Below are 20,176 nucleotides of genomic sequence, written 5' to 3'. Positions count from 1 at the left end.
ATTTAAAAAGCAATTATATAGAATAATATTTATAGAACAGAAAGTAATGTTTGGCCTATAACATACAGAAATGTAATATATTTCTATTTACATTTGGTGTAAATATTTTACAATAACAGCATATAGTAGGTAGGTGGGGCCAAAGTTGTAATGAGCTAAGAAAATGATGAGATGGTAATCAATTATAACAATGTTTTCTTGGGTTAGTAATATTAATAGATATAGTATATATAACAAAAATGTCATTATGAGAAAGGAAAGAAAATACAGATGTATAGGAGTAACATTTTTATACGTTATTGGTATTAAGCTAGTATAAAACCGAAGCTGCTGGGCACAGTGGCTCACAACCTGTAATCCTAGCACTTTGGAAGGCTGGTGGGTGGACTGCTTGAGTCCAGGAGTTCGAGACCAGCCTGGGCAGCATGGCAAAACCCCATCTCTACAAAAAAAAAAAAAAAAAAAATCTAACACTGACTTTGACAAGTTACAATGTATATGACAAGCCCTAGAGAAACCAGTTTAAAAAAGAAAGCTCAAAAAATTTAGTGAAAAAGTCATTAATAAAAATGCTGCATGATATAGTTTGGGTATCTGTTCCCTCCAAACCTCATGTTGAAATTTGATCCTCAATGTTGGAGGTGGGGCTTTGTTGGAGATGTTTGAGTCATGGAGCTGGATCCCTCATGATCAGCTTGGTGCCATCCTTGCAGTAATAAGTGAGTTCTCGCTGTATTCATTCCCACAATATCTGATTTTTAAAAAGAGCCTGGCACCACCTTCTCTCTCTCTTGTTCTTTTTCTCTTGCTCTGTGACATGCATGCTCTCCCTTAGCCTTCTACCATGATTGGAGGCTTCCTAAGGTCCTTAACAGAAGCAGATGCTGGCACTATGCTTCTTGTACAACCTGCAGAATCACGAGCCAAATAAACCTCTTTTCTTTATAAACTACCTAGCCTCAGGTATGCTTTTATAACAATGCAAACAGTCTAATAAATCACGTTAGAAAATATACTCAATGCAAAAGACAACACTAATGAAGAAACAGGAACAAAACAAGACATGAAACACATAACAAACAAAAAGTAGACACAGAAAACAAGTAAAATGGAAGGCATAAATCCAACTATCAATAACATTAAATGTGAACAGCTTAAACAATCCAATCAAAAGGCAGCAGCTGTCAGACTAGATTTTTTAAAAATCCAATTATATGTTGTCTACAGAAGACAGACTTTAGCTTCAAGGACACAAATAGATTAAAACTAAAAGCTGGAAAAAGATGTATAATGCAAACAGCAACAACAGGAAAACTTTAGTGGCTATGGTAATATCAGACTTTAAATAAAAAAAGTTACTAGAAATAAAGAGGGATACCTTATAAGAATAACAGGGTCAATCCATCAGGAAGATACAACATCTATATGGTTGGGCACAGTGGCTCATGCCTGTAATCCCAGCAATTTGGGAGGCTGAGGCGGGCAGATCACTTGAGGTCAGGAGTTCAAGACCAGCCTGGCCAACATTGTGAAACTCCATCTCTACTAAAAAGACAAAAATTAGCCAGACATGGTGGTGCATGCCTGTAGTCCTGGTGACTCAGGAGGCTGAGGCAAAAGGAAACCAGTAGCCAAGACTGCACCACTGCATTCCAGCCTGGGTGACAGAGTGAGACTCTGTCACAAAAAAAAAAAAAAAAAAAAAAAAAAAGAACATACAACATCCATAAATATATATGCAACTAACAACAGAGCACCATAATACATTAAGGAAAAACAGACAGAAATGGAGAAACAGATAACTGAACAACAACAGTTGGAGACTTTAATATCCTACCTTCAATGATGGAGAGAACAACGAGGCAAAAGATCAATAAGGAAATGGAAGACTTAAACAACATTATAAATGAACTAGATGTAACAGACATCTACAGAACACTCTATCAAACAAAGGCAGATTATATACTCTTCTCAAGTCTACATAAAACATTCTCCAGATTAGACTATATGCTACACCATAAGGGAAAAAAAAACTTCAATACATTTAAAAGGACAGAAATAACACAAAGTATGTTCTCCAACCACAATGGAATAAATTAGAAATCAGTAACAAGAAAGTTATTTTAAAAACCCACAATATGTGGAAATTAACAACACACTCTTAAATAATTAATGGGTTTAATATAGAAGGAAAATAAAAAACTGAGATGAAATAAAATGAAGACACGCCATATAACAAATTATGGGGTTTAGCTAAAGCAGTGCTGAGAGGAAAATACCTATATTGAGAAAGAGGAGGCCAGACACAGTGGCTTATGGCTAAAATCCCAATACTTTCGGCAGCTAAGGTGGGAAGACTGCTTGAGGCCAGTAGTTCAAGACCAGCCTGCGCAACATTGAAAGACCCCATCTCAAAAATAAAAATGTTTTAAAAATAGAAAGAAGATCTCAAATCAGTAACATGACTTTCTACCTTAAAACAGGGACAAAAAAGAGCAAAGGGTATGAGGGTTCTTTATAAGGTGATAAAAATGTTCTAAAATGGACTGTGGTGATAATTTTACATACCTATAGATAATATGAAAAAACACTAAATTATATATTTTAAATGGGTGAATTGTATGGTATGTGAATTCTATCTCAATAAAGCTCAAAAAGTGAAGGTGAAATAAAAATTTTCCCACATAAATACTAACAGAATTTTCAGATAGTAGACTTGCCATACTGAGAATGCTAAAGCTGAAAGGAAATGGTAACTGGAATCCACAAGAAAAAATGAAGAGGAACAGAAATAGTAGTAATGTGGATAAATACAGAAGACTCTATATATGAATATTTTTTTCTTGCATTTCTAAGAGTGTAAGATTGTTTAAAGGAATAATTATAATACTGCATTATTGTGTTTATAACATATTTAGATGTAATATATGTGAAAATAATAGCACAAAGAAAATGGGCAGCAAAGTTGTTACATTTTAAGTCGATATGAAGTTGAAATAGATTGTAATACACTAAAGATATATACTATTATCTCTAAAAGAAAAAATTATTAAATAGCTAAAAAAAAAGAGGAAACAAAAAGGTATACTTTTTTTTAACACAAAGAAAACACCAAAGGAGGAACAGAGGAATAACAAAAATACATGAGAAATATAGAAAGCAAATGGCAAAATAAAAAAAAATAAATGTCATACCAAAAATTACATTACATGTGAGTGAACTAAACAATCAAAAGTCAAAAACTGTCAAAGTAGATAAAAAGCAATATCCAATAGTACACTCTCCAAAAAAGACTATTTAAATTAAGAAAAACAAACACATTGAAAATAAAGGGTCGGAAAAAGTGCCATGTAATTAGTAACCATGAGAGAATTAGAATGGATAAATTAATAGCAGAAGGAATATATAGCAAGTATAAATGTGTATGTACCTAACAATAGAGCCTGAAAATATACAAAGCAAAAACTGACACAGAAAAAGATACTGGAGCAATTGTAGTTAGAATTTTTAATACTCTTTTCCCAGAAATTGATAGAAAACTGGTAGGGATAGGTAATATTTAAACAACACTATGAAACAATATGACCAAACTGAAATTTATAGAACATTTCCCTAAAACAGCAGAATGTATATTATTTCAAGAGTACATAGAACATTTCCATTTTAGACCATATGCTGAGCCATGGACCTACTCTTAACACATTAAAAAGGCATAAAAATCATACAAAGTACATTCTCCAAATTAAGCAATGGCTTCTTAGCTATGACACCAATATGCAAATGACCAAAAGAAGAAAAAAGAAGATCAACTGGACTCCATCAAAATTTAAAACTTTTATTCTTCAAAGGATACCATCAGAAAAGTAAAACAAACAAACAAAAAAACAAAAAAACCACACACACACACAATTCATCTATAAAAAAATCAGATAACCAATTAAAAACTAGGAAAACAATGTGAACAGACATATATCTAATAAAGATATGCAAATATCCATTAAGCAACCAAAAGATGTCATTCATGTGAAATATCCAGAACAGGTACATCCGTAGGGACAGAAAGTAGATTTAGTAGTTGCCACCAGCTGGGAGAGTGACTGCTAATGAATATAGGGTTTCTTTTTGAAGTGATGCACAACTTTGTGAATATCCTAAGAGCTGAAATGTATACTTATGATATATAAATGATATCTCAACAAAGATATCATTAAAAATAAAGTATAATCTCTAACCACAACAGAATTAAAGTAGAAATCACCAAAAAAAGGAAATCTAGGAAACTCCCTAATATGTGAAAGTAAAACAGCACGTTTTAAAATACTCCATGGATCATGAGAATGAGAAGGCAACCCACACACTGGGAGAAAATATTTGCAAATAACATACTGGACAAAGGACTCTAAATATTTTAAAAATTCAACCATAAGAAAGCAACTCAATTTTAAAATGGGAAAGATCTAAACATATTTTTAAGTTAGCTTTGAACTTTTAAAGTTAGCTATGAACAGTGAAAATAAAATTAAGAAAATAATTATTGTATAATAGTATCAAAAAGTATAAAATACTTAGGAATAAGTAGTAAAAATAAAGAAGCACAAGACCTGTACACTGGGGACTACAAAATATTGCTGAGAGAAATTAAATGAAACCTATTAAATGGAGAGATACACCATGTTCAATGCTTGGATAATCCAGTATTTTTAAGATGGCATTTCTGCCTAAATGATTCAACACAGTCTCTCTCAAAAATCTAAGCAGATGTTTTTGTAAAAATTGACAACTGATTTCAAACCTCATTTGGAAATTTAAAGGACACAGAATACATGAAATTTTCAAGAAAAAGATTTTAAAATGGAGTACTTACAGTGTGTATTAGGGTTCTCTAGAGGGACAGAACTAATGGAATAGATATATATAAAGGAGAGTTTATTAAGTATTACCTCACAGGACCACAAGGTCCCACAATAGGCCGTCTGCAGGCTGAGGAGCAAGGAGAGCCAGTCTGAGTTCCGAAACTGAAGAACTTGGAGTCCAATGTTTGAGGGCATCCAGCATGGGGAAAAATGTAGGCTGAGGCCAGGTGCGGTGGCTCATACCTGTAATCCTAGCACTTTGGGAGGCTGAGGTGGGTGAATCACCTGAGATCAGAAGTTTGAGACCAGCCTAGCCATACTAAAAATACAAAAATTAGCCAGGCGTGGTGGTACATGCCTGTAGTCCTATCTACCCAGGAGGATGAGGCAGAAAGATGGCTTGAACCCGGGATGTGGAAGTTGCAGTGAGCTGAGATCACAACACTGCACTCCAGTCTGGGTGACACAGTGAGACTCCATTTCAAAAAAAAAAAAGATGTAAGCTGGGAGGCTAGGCCAGTCTCTCTTTTCACATTTTTCTGCCTGCTTATATTCTAGCCACGCTGGCAGCTGATTAGATTGTGCCCACCCAGATTAAGGGTGGGTCTGCCTTTCCTAGTCCACTGACTCAAATGTTAATCCCCTTTGGCAACACCCTCACAGACACACCCAGGATCAATACTTTGTATCCTTCAATCCAATTGAGTTGACATTTAGTATTAACTATCACACAGTAATTGATTTTCAAACTTATGTAAAGCTATAGTAATCAGTACAGAGTTATATTGATGTAAATATAGACATATAAGCGTTCCTTTTTCTCCATAACCTTGCCAGCATCTGTTATTTTTTTACTTTTTAATAGACATTCTGACTGGTAGGAGATGGCATCTCATTGTAGATTTGATTTGCATTTCCCTAATGATCAGTGATATTGAGCCTTTTTTTCATATGCTTGTTGGTCACATGTATGTCTTCTTTTGAAAAGTGTTCATGTCCTTTGCCCACTTTTTAATGGGGTTATTTGTTTTAAGTTCTTTATAGGTTGTGGATATTAGATCTTTGTCAGATGCATACTTTGCAAATATTTTCTCTCATTCTATAGGTCATCTGTTTATTCCCTTGATAGTTTCTTTTGTTGTGCAGAAGCTCTTCAGTTTAATTAGGTTCCACCTGTCAATTTTTGTTTGTGTTGAAATTACATTTGAGGACTTTAATCCACCTTAATTTTTTTATATGGTGATAGGTCCAGTTTCATTCTTCTGCATATGGATAGCCAGTTATTCCAAGCACTATTTATTGAATAGGAAGCCTTTTGCCTCATTGCTTATTTCTGTTTACTTTGTCAAAGATCACATGGTGGGGGTGCAGCTTTATTTCTGGATTCTCTATTCTGTTCCATTGGTCTATGTGTCTGTTTTTGTGCTGTACCATGTTGTTTTGGTTACAGTAGCCTTGTGGTATAGTTTGAAGTCAGGTAATGTGATGACTCCAACTTTGTTGTTTTTGTTTAAGATTGCTTTAACTTTTCAGTTCTTTTTTGGCTCCATATGAATTTTAAAATAGTTTTTTTCTAAGTCTGTGAAAAATGATGTTGGTAGTTTGACAAGAATAGCACCGAATCTGTAAATTGCTTTGGGTAGCATGGCCATTTTAACACTATTAATTCTTCCTATCCATGAGCATGGAATGTTTTTCCATTTGTTTGTGTTGTCTCTGATTTTTTTCAGTAATGTTTTGTAGTTTTCATTGTAGAGACTTTTTTTAACCTTCTGAGTTAGTTGTATTCTTACATATTTTATTCTTTTTCCAGCTATTATAAATAGGACTGCATTCTTGATTTGGCCCTCAGCTTGAACAATGTTGATGTATAGAAATTCTGCTTGAAGATCAGTTGTTTGAAAATACACATTCAGTGGAGAAAAAAGACAAAAGAACAAAAAGGAACAAAGACTGCCTATAAGATATAGAAGAGTACCTCAAAAGATCAAATATAAGAATTCCTGTGTTTAAGAAGGAGCAGATCAAGAACAAGGGATAAATAACTTATTCAAAGAAATAACAACATAAAACTTCCCAACATTTGAGAAAGATATAAATATCCATGTACAGGAAGGTCTTAGACCACCAAACAGATTCAATCCATATATGACATATAATAATCAAACTCACAAAGGTCAGTGACAAAGAGAATACCCTAAAATCAGCTACAGAAAAGAAGCAAATAACATATAAAGAAGCCCCAATTCATCTGGAAACAGACTTCTCAATGAAACCATGCAGGCAGGAAGGAGTGGAATGGCATTTTCAAAGTGCCCAAAGGGAAAAAAAGCCCTGCCATCCAAGTATTTTGTATCCACAAAAAAACTGTTATTTAAATAAGAAGTAGAGATAAAGTCTTTCCCAGACAAATGAAAGCTGAGACAATTCACCACCACCAGACTCACCTTGCAAAAAATGCTAAAGGGAGTTCTTCAATCTGGAAGAAAATACAAAACACTGGTGTGCAAAAGAAAAAATGTTCAAGGTATAAAAACCATTGGTAAAAGTAAGTATACAGACAAACACAGAATAATCTATTACTGTATTTATGGTATATAATCCATTCACATCTCTAGTGTGAAGCCTCCAAGACAAGTTTATCAAAAACAATAATAGCTACAGCAACCTGTTAAGAAATAGGTAATATAAAAATATATCAGTTGACAACTAAAAGGGAAAATGTTGGGAGATGCAGTTAAAGTGTAGAATTTTTTTTGCCTTTGTTTCCATTCTTTTGTCTGTGATCTAAGATAAGTGTCATCTCTTTAAATTAATCTGTTTTTTATATATATATATATATATATATATATATATGAATGAGACGGAGTCTCACTCTATTGCCTAGGCTGGAGTGCAATAATTTGTTATATTTATAAGATGTTTTTTGCAAGAATCATGGTAATGATAGTATGAAACCTATAAATATCCATTAAAAATAAACATCAATAAATTAAAATATACTACCAGAGATAATCACTTAACTACAAAGGAAGACAATAAGAAACAAAGAAAGGATAAGAGAAGTCTCAAAACAAGGAGAAAACAAGCAATAAAATGGTAGCATTAAGTCCATACTTATTTATAATCACACTGAATATAAATGGTCTCAATTGTCCAATTAAAAGGCACAGTGTGGCTTAATGGATAAAGAAATAAGACCCAACTATATGCTGCCTTCAAGGAATCCATTTCACTTAAAAGATACACATAGACTGAAACTGAAAGTGAAAGATATTCCATGTAACTGAAAACTAAAAAAGATCAGGAGTATCTATACTTATATCAGATAAAATAGACTACAAAGACTAAAAAAAGACCAAGAGGTCACTATATAATGATAAAGGTGGCAATTCCACAAGAAGATATAACAATTACGAATACCTATGAACCCAACACTGGAGCCCCCAAGTATATAAAGTTAACGCTTGCTTTATATACATGGGGGGGTCCAGTGTTGGGTCTACAATACAGTAATAGTAGGGGACTTTAACATGCCACTCTAGTAATAGACAAATCATCTAGACAGAAAATCAACAAAGAAAGAGTAAAATCAAACTACGTACTAGATCTAATAGGCCTAACTGACAGTTACGGAACATTTCACCCTATTGCTACAGAATATACATTATTTTCACCAGCACATGAAACATTTTCCAGAACAGACCATATCTTAGGCTACAAAACAAGTCTAAACAAATTCAGAAAAATACAAATCACATCAAGTATCTTTTCTGACCATATGGAATAAAACTAGAAATCAATAACAAAAGGAATTTGGAAAATACACAAACACATAGAAATTAAATAACATGCTCTTCAATCACCAATGGGTCAATGAAGAAATTAAGAAGAAAAATTTAAAATTTCTTGAAACAAATGAACGTGGGAATACAACATACCAAAATCTATGAGACAGAGCAAAAGCAGTACTGAGAGGGAAGGTTACAGCAATAAATTCCCATTCTAGAAAAGTAGAAAGAGTTCAAATAATCTAATGATGCACCTTGAGGAACTAGAAAATCAAGAACAGTCTGGGCATGGTGGCTCACGCCTGTAATCCCAGCACTTTGGGAGGCCACGATGGGTGGATCACTTGAGGTCAGGAGTTCAAGAGCAGTCTGGCCAACATGGTGAAACCCCGTCTCTACTAAAAATACAAAAATTAGCCAGCATGGTGGCACACACCTGTAGTCCCAGCTAGTCGGGAGGCTGAGGTGGGAGAATTGCTTCAACCTGGGAGGTGGAGGTTGCAGTGAGCCAAAATCATGCCATTGCACTCCAGCCTGGGTACAGAGTGAGGCTCTGTCCAAAAAAAAAAAAAAAAAAAAAATCAAGAATAAACCAAACCCAAAATTAGCAGAGGAGAAATAAAGATCAAAGCAGAAATAAATGAAATTGAAATTTTAAAAAATACAGAAGAGGCCAGGCATGGTGGCTCATACCTGTAATCCTCGCACTTTGGGAGGCCAAGGCAGGCAGATCACTTGAGTCCAGGAGTTCAAGACCACCCTGGCCAACATGGTAAAACCCCATCTGTACAAAAAATGCAATAATTAGACAGATGTGGTGGCACGTGCTGTGAGACCCTGTCTCAAAAAAACAAAAACAAAAACCACAGAAGATCAATGAAATGAAAAACTGATTTTTTGAAAAGATAAACAAAATCAACAAACCTTTAGCTAGACTGAAAGAGATCCAAATAAAAAAATTAGAAATGAAAAAGGAGATATAACAACTGAAACCTTAGAAATACAAAGAATCATTAAATAATATTATATACTACTATATACAAAACAAATAGGAAAACCTAGAAAAAATGGTTAGATTCCTGGACACATACAACCTACCATGATTGAGCCATGAAGAAACAGAAAACCTCAACAAACCAGTAAAGAATAACAAGATCAAAGCCATAGTAAAAAGTTTCCCATCAAAGAAGTTCCCAAGACCTGATGGATTCACTGCTGTATACTACCGAAAATTTAAAGAAAACTAGTACCAATCCTACTCAAACTCTTTAAAAATATTGAAAAGGAGGGAATGCTTCTAAACTCATTCAAAGAGGCTAGCATTACCCTGATACCAAAACCATACAAGGAACCAACAAAAAAAGAAAACTACAGGCCAATATACTTTGATTTATTGATATAATAAATTCAACAACACATTAAAAAGATCACTTGTCATGATCAAGTGGGATTCATCCCAAGGATGAAAGGATGATTCAACATATGTGTATCAATAAACATGATACATCACATTAACAGAATCAATAACAAAAACCATATAATTATTTCAATGGATGCCAGAAAAGCACTCAATAAGATTCAACATCCCTTTATAACAACAACAACAACAACAACAAAAAACCCTCATCAAAACAGGTATAGGAGGAACATACTGCAAAATAATAAAAGCCAACAGGGAAAAATTGAAGGCCTTTCCTCTAAAGACTGGAACAAGACGATGATGCCCACTTTCCCACTGTTATTCAACATAATACTGGAAGTCCTGGCCACAGCAATTAAGCAAGAGAAAGAAATAAAGAGTATCCAAATTGGAAAGGAAGAAGTCATATTAGCCTTGTTCTCAGATGACATGATCTTACATCAAAAAAACCCTAAATACGCCACCAAAAAACTATTAGAAGTGATAAAAAAAAAAAAATTCAGTAAAGTTGCAGGATACAAAAATCAGCATACAATGTCAATAACATTTATATATGTCAAATAACAATCTGAAAAAGAAATCAAAAAAGCAATCCCATTTACATTGGTTACAAAAAAATAAAACCAAGAAAACTAAGAATTAATCTAACCAAAGAAGTGGAAGATCTAGGCAAGGAAGACCATAAAACTCTGATGAAAAAATAGAAGAGGTCACCAAAAAATGGCAAGGTATTCCATGTTCACATACTGGAAGAATATTGTTAAAATGACAATACTACCCAAAGTAATTTTGAGATTCAATGCAATCCTTATCAAAATACCAATGACATTCACAGAGAAACAGAAAAAATAATACTAAACTTTATATTAAACCACAAAAGATTCCAAATAGCAAAGTAATCCTAAGCAAAAAGAACAAAGCTGGAAGCATCACATTACCTGACCTCAAAATATACCACACAGCTATAGTAACCCAAACAGCATGGTACTGGCATCAATACAGACACATAGACCAATGGAACACACCCAGATACAAGTCCATGTATTACGACCAGCTCATCTTTGACAAAGGTGCCAAGAACATATTTTGGGGAAAGGATAGTCTTTTTAATAAATGGTGCTGGGAAAGCTGGATATGTGGAAGAATGAAACGAAACTAGACCCCAATCTCTCACAATACACAAAAATCAAATCAAAACGGATTAAAAACTTAAGTATAAGACCTCAAATTAAACACTGGGGAAACTCTTCAGGACACCGGTCTGGGCAAAGATTTTTTGTGTGTAAGACCTCAAAAGCACAGACAAGGCCGGGCATGGTGGCTCAGGCCTGTAATCCCAACACTTTGGGAGGCCGAGGCAGGTGGATCATGAGGTCAGGAGATCGAGACCATCCTGGCTAACACAGTGAAACTCCGTCTCTACTAAAAACACAAAAAATTAGCTGGTGTGGTGGCAGGCGCCTGTAGTCCCAGCTACTTGGGAGGCTGGGGCAGGAGAATGGCATGAACCCAGAAGGTGGAGCTTGCAGTGAGCCGAGATAGCGCCACTGCACTCCAGCCTGGGCAACAGAGCGAGACTTCCTTCCTTACACCTTAGACAAAAATTAATTCAAGATGGATTAAAAACTTAAATGTTAGACCTAAAATCATAAAAACCCTAGAAGAAAACCTAGGCAATACCATTCAGGACACAGGCATAGACAAGGACTTCATGACTAAAATACCAAAAGCAATGGCAACAAAAGCCAAAATTGACAAATGGGATCTAATTAAACTAAAGAGCTTCTGCACAGCAAAAGAAACTACCCTCAGAGTGAACAGACAACCTACAGAATGGGAGAAAATTTTTACAATCTACCCATCTGACAAAAGGCTAATATCCAGAATCTACAAAAAACTTAAATTTACAAGAAAAAGTCAACACAACCCCATCAAAAAGTGGGCAAAGGATATGAACAGACACTTCTCAAAATAAGACATTATGCAGCCAGCAGACACATGAAAAAATGCTCATCATCACTGGTCATCAGATAAATGCAAATCAAAACCACAGTGAGATAGCATCTCATATCAGTTAGAATGGTGATCATTAAAAGGTTAGGAAACCAGATGCTGGAGAGGATATGGAGAAATAGGAATGCTTTTACGCTGTTGGTGGAAGTGTAAACTAGTTCAACCATTGTGGAAGACAGTGTGGCAATTCCTCAAGGATCTAGAACTAGAAATACCATTTGACCCAGCAATCCCATTACTGGATATATACCCAAAGAAATATAAATCATGCTACTATAAAGACACATGCACATGTATGTTTATTGCGGCACTATTCACAATAGCAAAGACTTGGAACCAACCCAAATGTCCATCAGTGATAGACTGGATAAAGAAAATGTGGCAAGAATACACCATGGAATACTATGCAGCCATAAAAAAGGATGAGTTCATGTCCTTTGCAGGGACATGGATGAAGCTGGAAACCATCATTCTGAGCAAATATCACAAGGACAGAAAACCAAACACTGCATGTTCTCACTCATAGGTGGGAACTGAACAATGAGAACACTTGGACACAGGGTGGGGAACATCACACACCAGGGCCTGTTGTGGGGTGGGGAGGGGGGGAGGGATAGCATTAGGAGATATACCTAATGTAAATGACGAGTTAACGGGTGTGGCACACCAACATGGCACATGTAACAAACCTGCATGTTGTGCACATGTACCCTAGAACTTAAAGTATAATTTTTTAAAAAGGAAAAAAAAAGTACAGATAACCAAAGCAAAAATAGACAACTGAGATTACATTAAGCTAAAACACTTCCACTAAGCAAAGAAAACAAAAGTGAAGAGCTAACTCATAGAATGGGAGACTATATTTGCAAACTATCCATCTGACAAGAGATTAATAACCAGAATATGTAAGGAGCTCAAACAACAGAGTAGCAAAAAACCAAAAATAAATAATCTGATTTTACAATGGGCAAAAGATCTGAATGGATATTTCTTAAAAGAAAACATACGAATGACCAACAAGTACATGAAAAAATGCTCAACATCACAAATCACCAGAGAAATGCAAATCAAAATCACAATGCAGTATCATCTCACTCCAGTTAAAATAGATGGTATCAGAATGGCACGCAATAACAAATGCAAGCAAAGATGTGGACAAAGGGGAACTCTCACACACTGCTGGTGGAAATGTAAATAATTATAGCCACTATGGAGAACAGTATGGAGGTTCTTAAAAAACTAAAAATAGAATTACCATACGAGGGTAGTGGGGGTGTTAAGAGAAGGTGGGTGCTTAATGGGTACAAAAAAATTTAGAAGAAAAAAGACCTAGTATTTGATAGCACAATAAGGTGACTATAGTCCATAATTTAATTCTACATTTATTATTGTACATGATAAAAGAGTATAATTGGATTGTTTGCAACACAAAGGATAAATGCTTGAGGGGATGGATACCCCATTTTCCATGACATGATTATTACACATTGCATGCCAGTATCAAAAATCCCATGTACCCAATAAATACATATATGTACTATATACCCACAAAACTTTTTAAAAAATTATTATACTTTTAAGTTCTGGGCTACATGTGCAGAACGTGCAGGATTATTACATAGGTATACATGTGCCATGGTGGTTTGCTGCACCAATCAACCTGTCATCTAGGTTTTAAGCCCCGCATGCATTAGGTATTTGCCCTAATGCTATCCCTCCCCTTGCCCCCCATCCCCCAATAGGCCCCAGTGTGTGATGTTCCTCTGTGTCCATGTGTTCTTATTGTTCAGCTCCCACTTATGAGTGAGGACATGCAGTGTTTGGTTTTCTGTTCCTGTGTTAGTTTGCTGAGAATGCTGGTTTCCAGCTTCATTCATGTCCCTGCAAAGGACATGAACTCATTCTTTTTTATGACTGCATAGTATTTCATGGTGTATATGTGCCACATTTTCTTTATCCAGTCTATCACTGATGGGCATTTGGGTTGGGTCCTAGTCTTTGCTATTGTGAATAGTGCTGCAATAAGCATATGTGTGAATGTGTCTTTATAGTAGAATGCTTTATAATCCTTTGGGATTATTTTAACCTTTTTTTTAAAAAAAAGAACTACCATATGATCCAGCAATTCCACTATTAGATATATATATACAAAAGAAAGGAAATCAATATATCCAAGAAACATCTGCATTCCCATGTTTATTGCAACATTGTACACAATAGTCAAGATATGGACTCAACCTAAATACCCATCAATGGATGAATGGATTTTAAAAACATGGTTTATATACATAATGGAATATTATTCAGCCATTGAAAAGAATGAAATCCTGTAATTTGCAGCAACATGGATGGAACCTGAGGCCATTATGCTAAGTGAAATAAGCCAAGCACAGAAAGACAAATTTCACATGTTCTCACTTATATTTCAGAGCTAAAAACAGTAGATCTCATGAAGATAGAGAGTAGACTGGTGGTTACCAGAGGCCAGGAAGGAATGGGATGGATGAAGGGGAAAGAAAATAATATTCATGTATTTATTACCACTGAACTGTACACTTAAAAATGGTAAAGATGGTAAATTATAGACATATATTTTACCTCAACAAGAAACAAATAAAAAATTTTTTAAAAACACAGTAAGAAACCACTACACTTCTGCTAAAATGACTAAGATAAAAAAGACTAACAATATCAAGTTTCAATGAGTATGTGGCGGAATTAGAACCATCATACTTTACTAGTAAAAATGTAAAACTGTTTCCAACCACTTTGGGGAACAGTTTGACAACTACTTAAAAAGTTAAACACACCCAGAAATTCAATTCCTGGGGTCTACCCAACAAAAATAAAAACATGTCCACACAAAGACTTGTAAGTGAATGTTCACTGCCAAAAACTGGAAACAACTCAAATGTTGAGCAACTAGTGAACAGATAAATAAAAGGTGGTACTATATCCACACAATGGAATACTACTCAACAATTTTTAAAATGAATTACCGACATATGAAACAATATGGATGGACCTCAAAAATATTATGATAAGTGAAAGCCAGAGACATAAGTCAAGATATTTTATGATTCCATTTATATGACATTTCTAGTAAAGAAAAGACTACAGAAATAGAAAAATCAGTGGTTGCATGGAGTTTGGGATGGAAGCAAGGATTGACCATGAATGAACAGGCAAGAGAGAACTTTTTCCAATGATAGAAATGTTAGAATATTAGATTATGGTAATAGTTACACACTTTAAACATACTGCAAATCATCCATTTCCACACTGTTAAAAAAAGCCTTTTTTGAGGCCCTATGGAGTTAGGTGATTATGTTCTGTGTAACTTTCTGGGGTTTTGGTTTCATCGACACCAATATAAAAATATGGAAATATATAATTCCCTATGTCTAAAGTGCTTTTAAAATATGAATTTCATATGGTTCAACCTAAATATTTGGGCAACTATAAAAAGAACTGGAGTAAATGAGGCAAGATTAGTAATAGGCAGGCAAACTTAATAAAAAAAGGAAAGGAAACATGAATGGAATTCTGTATAGGCAGAAACTGGGAGAGGGGATTTCTAACATGTAACTAAGCCATTGATGAGACTAGTTGCCAATCTAACACTGTAGCGAAGAGTCACATTTCTTTCTTTCTTTTTTAGATGGAGTTTCCCTCTTGTTGCCCAGGCTGGAGTGCAATGGTGCAATCTTGGCTCACTGCAACCTCTGCCTCCCAGGTTTAAGTTATTCTCCTGCCTCAGCCTCCCAAGTAGCTGGGATTACAGGTGCCCACCACCACGCCCAGCTAATTTTTTTTTATTTGTAGTACTGATGGGTTTTCACCATGTTGGCCAAGCTGGTCTTGAACTCCTGACCTCAGGTGATCCACCTCCTTCAGCTTCCCAAACTGCTGGGATTACAGGCATGAGCCACTGCGCCCAGCAAGACTCAACATTTCTAACCAATGGCAATATTAACCATTAAGGAACATGTATAGAATACCAAACTAGTAACAGTGGCTAGCTCTAGAAATGAAAAGAAAAATTGGGATTGAACAATACTTCCCTTTAGAGATTCTGGCAATACAGAAGCATAATGTCATAATACCTGAATCTTACAGGCTATATTATTCATTCATTCTCATATCAAAAGCACTCTTTTTGGAGATTCATTCCATTCCATTATTCCAATACTCCTTCATCATCATCACTGTCATTTCCTACCTCCGTGTCACTCTTGTATATTCATTGAGGACTGTGGCACTAAGCAGTCTCTCTCCCAAGCCATTTTCTCCCACTATGCCAGAAGAATTCCATATTCCTAAGATGACCCCAGCCAACATCCTACTTTCTTGGTAGATACTAAGCCAAGTTTTACAAATTCATTTGCCTTCAGGAGTGATGTTGGTAATAATATGAATAAAGCTGAGTGTACACAGGGCTTACTGGCATTCAAATTCAAAATTATAAAAAACACTATGCAAGTTAAACAAAACTCTTCTGCAAATTAAATTTAACTGGCAATTCATTTCTTTGCTATCTTTCCCAATTCCGGTGTTTCTCAAGTTGTTTAAAATTTTTGTCTTCCACTAATAGATAACAAATAAAGACTCCTCCTTTAAAGTTATTTGAAATTTCAAAATACATCAAATATTGAGACTAAAACCAAATCACAGCTATTATATCACTGAAAATGTTTTTCTAAACTACAATGGTTCACTACCCTTCCCTGGCCCATTAGGAAATATTACCCTGAAACTACACCATCTCTAAAATTTAAAAACTAGTTGTCTTTTTTTTTTTTTTTTGAGACGGAGTCTCGCTCTGTCACTTAGGCTAGGCTAGAGTGCAGTGGTGCAATCACAGCTTACTGCAGCTAGAATACGGTGGTGCAATCACAGCTTACTGTAGCCTCAACCTCCTGGGCACAGGCAATCCTCCCACCTCAGCCTCCTGCATAGCTGGGACCACAGGTGCAAGCCAACTCATCTGGCTATTTTTGTAAAGACAAGGTCTAGCCATGTGGCCCAGGATGGTCTGGAATTCCTGGACTCAAGTGATTCACCAGCCTCGGCCTCCCAAAATGCTAGGATTATAGGTGTGAGCCACCGTGTCCAGCCATCTCACTTTCTTATTGCTAATATATTGGCTCTTCAAATTCTGAGAAACCTTGCTATTTCTCTTTTTACTAATTTTTTTTCTTTTGAGACAGAATCTCACTCTGTCGCCCATGCTTTAGTGCAATGGCGCAATCTCAGCTCACTGTGACCTCCACCTCCCAGGTTCAAGTGATTCTCCTGCCTCAGCCTCCCGGGTAGCTGGGACTACAGAGGCATACCACCACGCCCAGCTAATTTTTGTACTTTTAGTAGAGACGAGGTTTCACCAAGTTGGCCAGGCTGGTCTCGAACTCTTGACCTCAGGTGATCGGCCTGCCTCAGCCTCCCAAAGTGCTGGGATTACAGGCGTGAACCACCATGCCCGGTCTCTTTTTACTAATTTTGTTAACCTCCTTTTCTTCTGCAGTTCTACTTAGCAATTCTCAGAAATCACTTAAGTCAGGGGTCCTTGCCATTTCGTACAAATGTTTTCTCAAAGATCATTAACAAACTCTCTCAAACTCTACTGTTAATGTTCCAATCATTTGCAGTTTCCAAATAAACAAATCACATGCTGTACTTTCTGCCTAAAGTACCTTTCAATTTTTAACTCTTACTCATACTAAAAGATCCATGTCAAGTCATAGCTCCCCTAAAAGCCTTCAAACAAGTTTGTCCCCCAACCTCAAACCAAGCCAGGTAAAGTGTTTTCTCTAGCTTCAACCTTTAAGCCCCCGCTGCTTCAACTACACACTTATTTAACAAGCATATAATTTGGAAAATATTTACACTTAATACTAATAAAGGATTTTAAAACTGGAAAAAGCCTTAAAGATAATTTCTGCTTGTCATTTTATAAACTAGTCATTTTAAAACTAAAAAGTTAAGTCATGTAGCCATAGCTATCAACCAGATCTTATCAAAGAGAAACATAAATCCCTTTGTAAAATAGACTTGAAAACAGAAAAAATGTCCAGGTAAACCCCTGCAAATAAACATCAGATTGATTCCCAGGAGACTTTCCCAAATTAGAGATTTGTCACTATCTCAAATCTATCAAATATTTGTTCTTCAACAATAGGGATATATTCTGAGAAATGTGGTGTTAGACAACTTCATCATCTTGCCAACATCATTAACTGAATTTACACAAACTTAGTTGACATAGCCTATTAAATACCTAGGCTATATGGTATAGCCTACTGCTCCTAGGTTACAAAACTGTATAGCATGTTACTGTGCTAAATACTGTAGGTAACTGTAACACAATAGTAAGTATTTGTGTATCTAAATATAGAAAAGTTACAGGAAAAATACAGCATAAAATATTAAAAAATGGTACACCTGTACAGGGCATTTACCATCAATGAGCTTGCAGAATTGGAAGTTGTCCTGGGTGAGGTAGTGAGTGAGTGGTAAGTGAATGTGAAGGCCTACAACATTACTGTACTACTACAGGCTTTATAAAAAGTATACACTTAGGCTACCCTAAATTTATATTTTTAAAGTTTCTTTCTTTAACACTAAATTAACCCTAACTCACTGTAACTTTATTTTGTAAACCTTAAATTTTAACGTTTTTACCATTTTGTAGCAACAGCTTAAAACACAAACACATACAGCTGTACAAAATATTGTTTCTTCATATCTTTATTCTATAAGTTTTTTACTATTGTTAATTTTTAAATATTATACTTTTAAGTTCTGGGATACATGTACGGAATGTGCAGGTTTATTACATAGGTATGCACGTGCCATGGTGGTTCGCTGCACCCATCAATCTGTCATCTACATTAGGTATTTCTCCTAACGCTATCCCTCCCCTAGCCCCTGCCCCCCAAATGGGCCCCAGTGTATAATGTTCCCCTCCCTGTGTCTGTGTATTTTCATTGTTCAACTCCCACTTATGAGTGAGAACATGAAGTGTTTGGTTTTCCATTTCTGTGTTAGTTTGCTGAGAATGAGTGTTTCCAGTTTCATCCATGTCCCTGCAAAGGACATGAACTCATCCTTTTTTTATGGCTGCATAGTATTCCATGGTGCATATGTGCCACATTTTCTTTATCCAGTCTATCATTGGTGGGCATTTGGGTTGGTTCCTAGTCTTTGCTATTGTGAATAGTCCTGCAATAAACATACGTGTGCATGTGTCTTTATAGAAGAACGATTTATAATCCTTTGGTATATACCCAGTAATTGGATTGCTGGGTATTTCTGGTTCTAAATCCTTGAGGAATCACCACACTGTCTTCCACAATGGTTGAACTAATTTGCACTCCCACCAACAGTGTAAAAGCATTTCTATTTCTCCACATCCTCTCCAGAATCTGCTGTTTCCTGACTTTTTAGTGATCACCACTCTAACTGGCATGAGATGGTATCTCACTGTGGTTTTGATTTGGATTTCTCTAATGACCAGTGATTATGAGCTTTTTTTCATGTTTGTTGGCCACATAAATGTCTTCTTTTAAGAACTGTCTGTTCATATGCTTCACCCACTTTTTGATGGGGTTGTTTTTTTCTTGTAAATTTGTTTAAGTTCCTTGTAGATTCTGGATATTAGCCCTTTGTCAGATGGATAGATCGCAAAAATTTTCTTGCGTTCTGTAGGTTGCCTGTTCACTCTGATGATAGCTTCTTTTGCTGTGTGGAAATGCTTTAGTTTAATTAGATTCCATTTGTCAATTTCTGCTTTTGTTGCCATTGCTTTTGGTGTTTTAGTCATGAAGTCTTTGCCTATGCCTATGTCCTGAATGGTATTGCCTAGGTTTTCTTCTAGGGTTTTCATGGTTTTAGGTCTTACGTTTAAGTCTTTAATCCATCTTGAGTTAATTTTTGTATAAGGTGTAAGAAAGGGGTCCAGTTTCAGTTTTCTGCATATGGCTAGCCAGTTTTCCCAACATATTTATTAAATAGGAATCCTTTCCCCATTGCTTGCTTTTGTCAGGTTTGTCAAAGATCAGATGGTTGTAGATGTGTGGCATTATTTCTGAGGCCTCTGT

The 20,176-nt window shown here is 35.6% G+C and overlaps 2 protein-coding genes across 7 annotated transcripts in view; one reads left to right on the top strand and one right to left on the bottom strand.

The window, feature by feature from the left end:
• LOC105470002 (procollagen C-endopeptidase enhancer 2) overlaps positions 1 to 9,236 on the top strand; it is a 135,808-nt gene extending 126,572 nt beyond the window's left edge. The window contains exon 10 of the transcript XR_011619769.1: positions 6,667 to 9,236. The gene's annotated coding sequence lies outside the window, so the exon portion shown is untranslated. The remainder of the gene's footprint in view (positions 1 to 6,666) is intronic.
• The window catches only part of LOC105470001 (transient receptor potential cation channel subfamily C member 1), an 81,920-nt gene that overhangs the window by 36,364 nt on the left and 25,380 nt on the right, over positions 1 to 20,176 (bottom strand). The window lies entirely within an intron of this gene.

The sequence above is a fragment of the Macaca nemestrina genome, chromosome 2, assembly GCF_043159975.1.
Source record: "Macaca nemestrina isolate mMacNem1 chromosome 2, mMacNem.hap1, whole genome shotgun sequence".
Taxonomy (NCBI): Eukaryota; Metazoa; Chordata; class Mammalia; order Primates; family Cercopithecidae; genus Macaca; species Macaca nemestrina.
The sequence above is the reverse complement of the archived record's forward strand: the minus strand, read 5'-3'. Positions and strand labels throughout refer to the sequence as shown.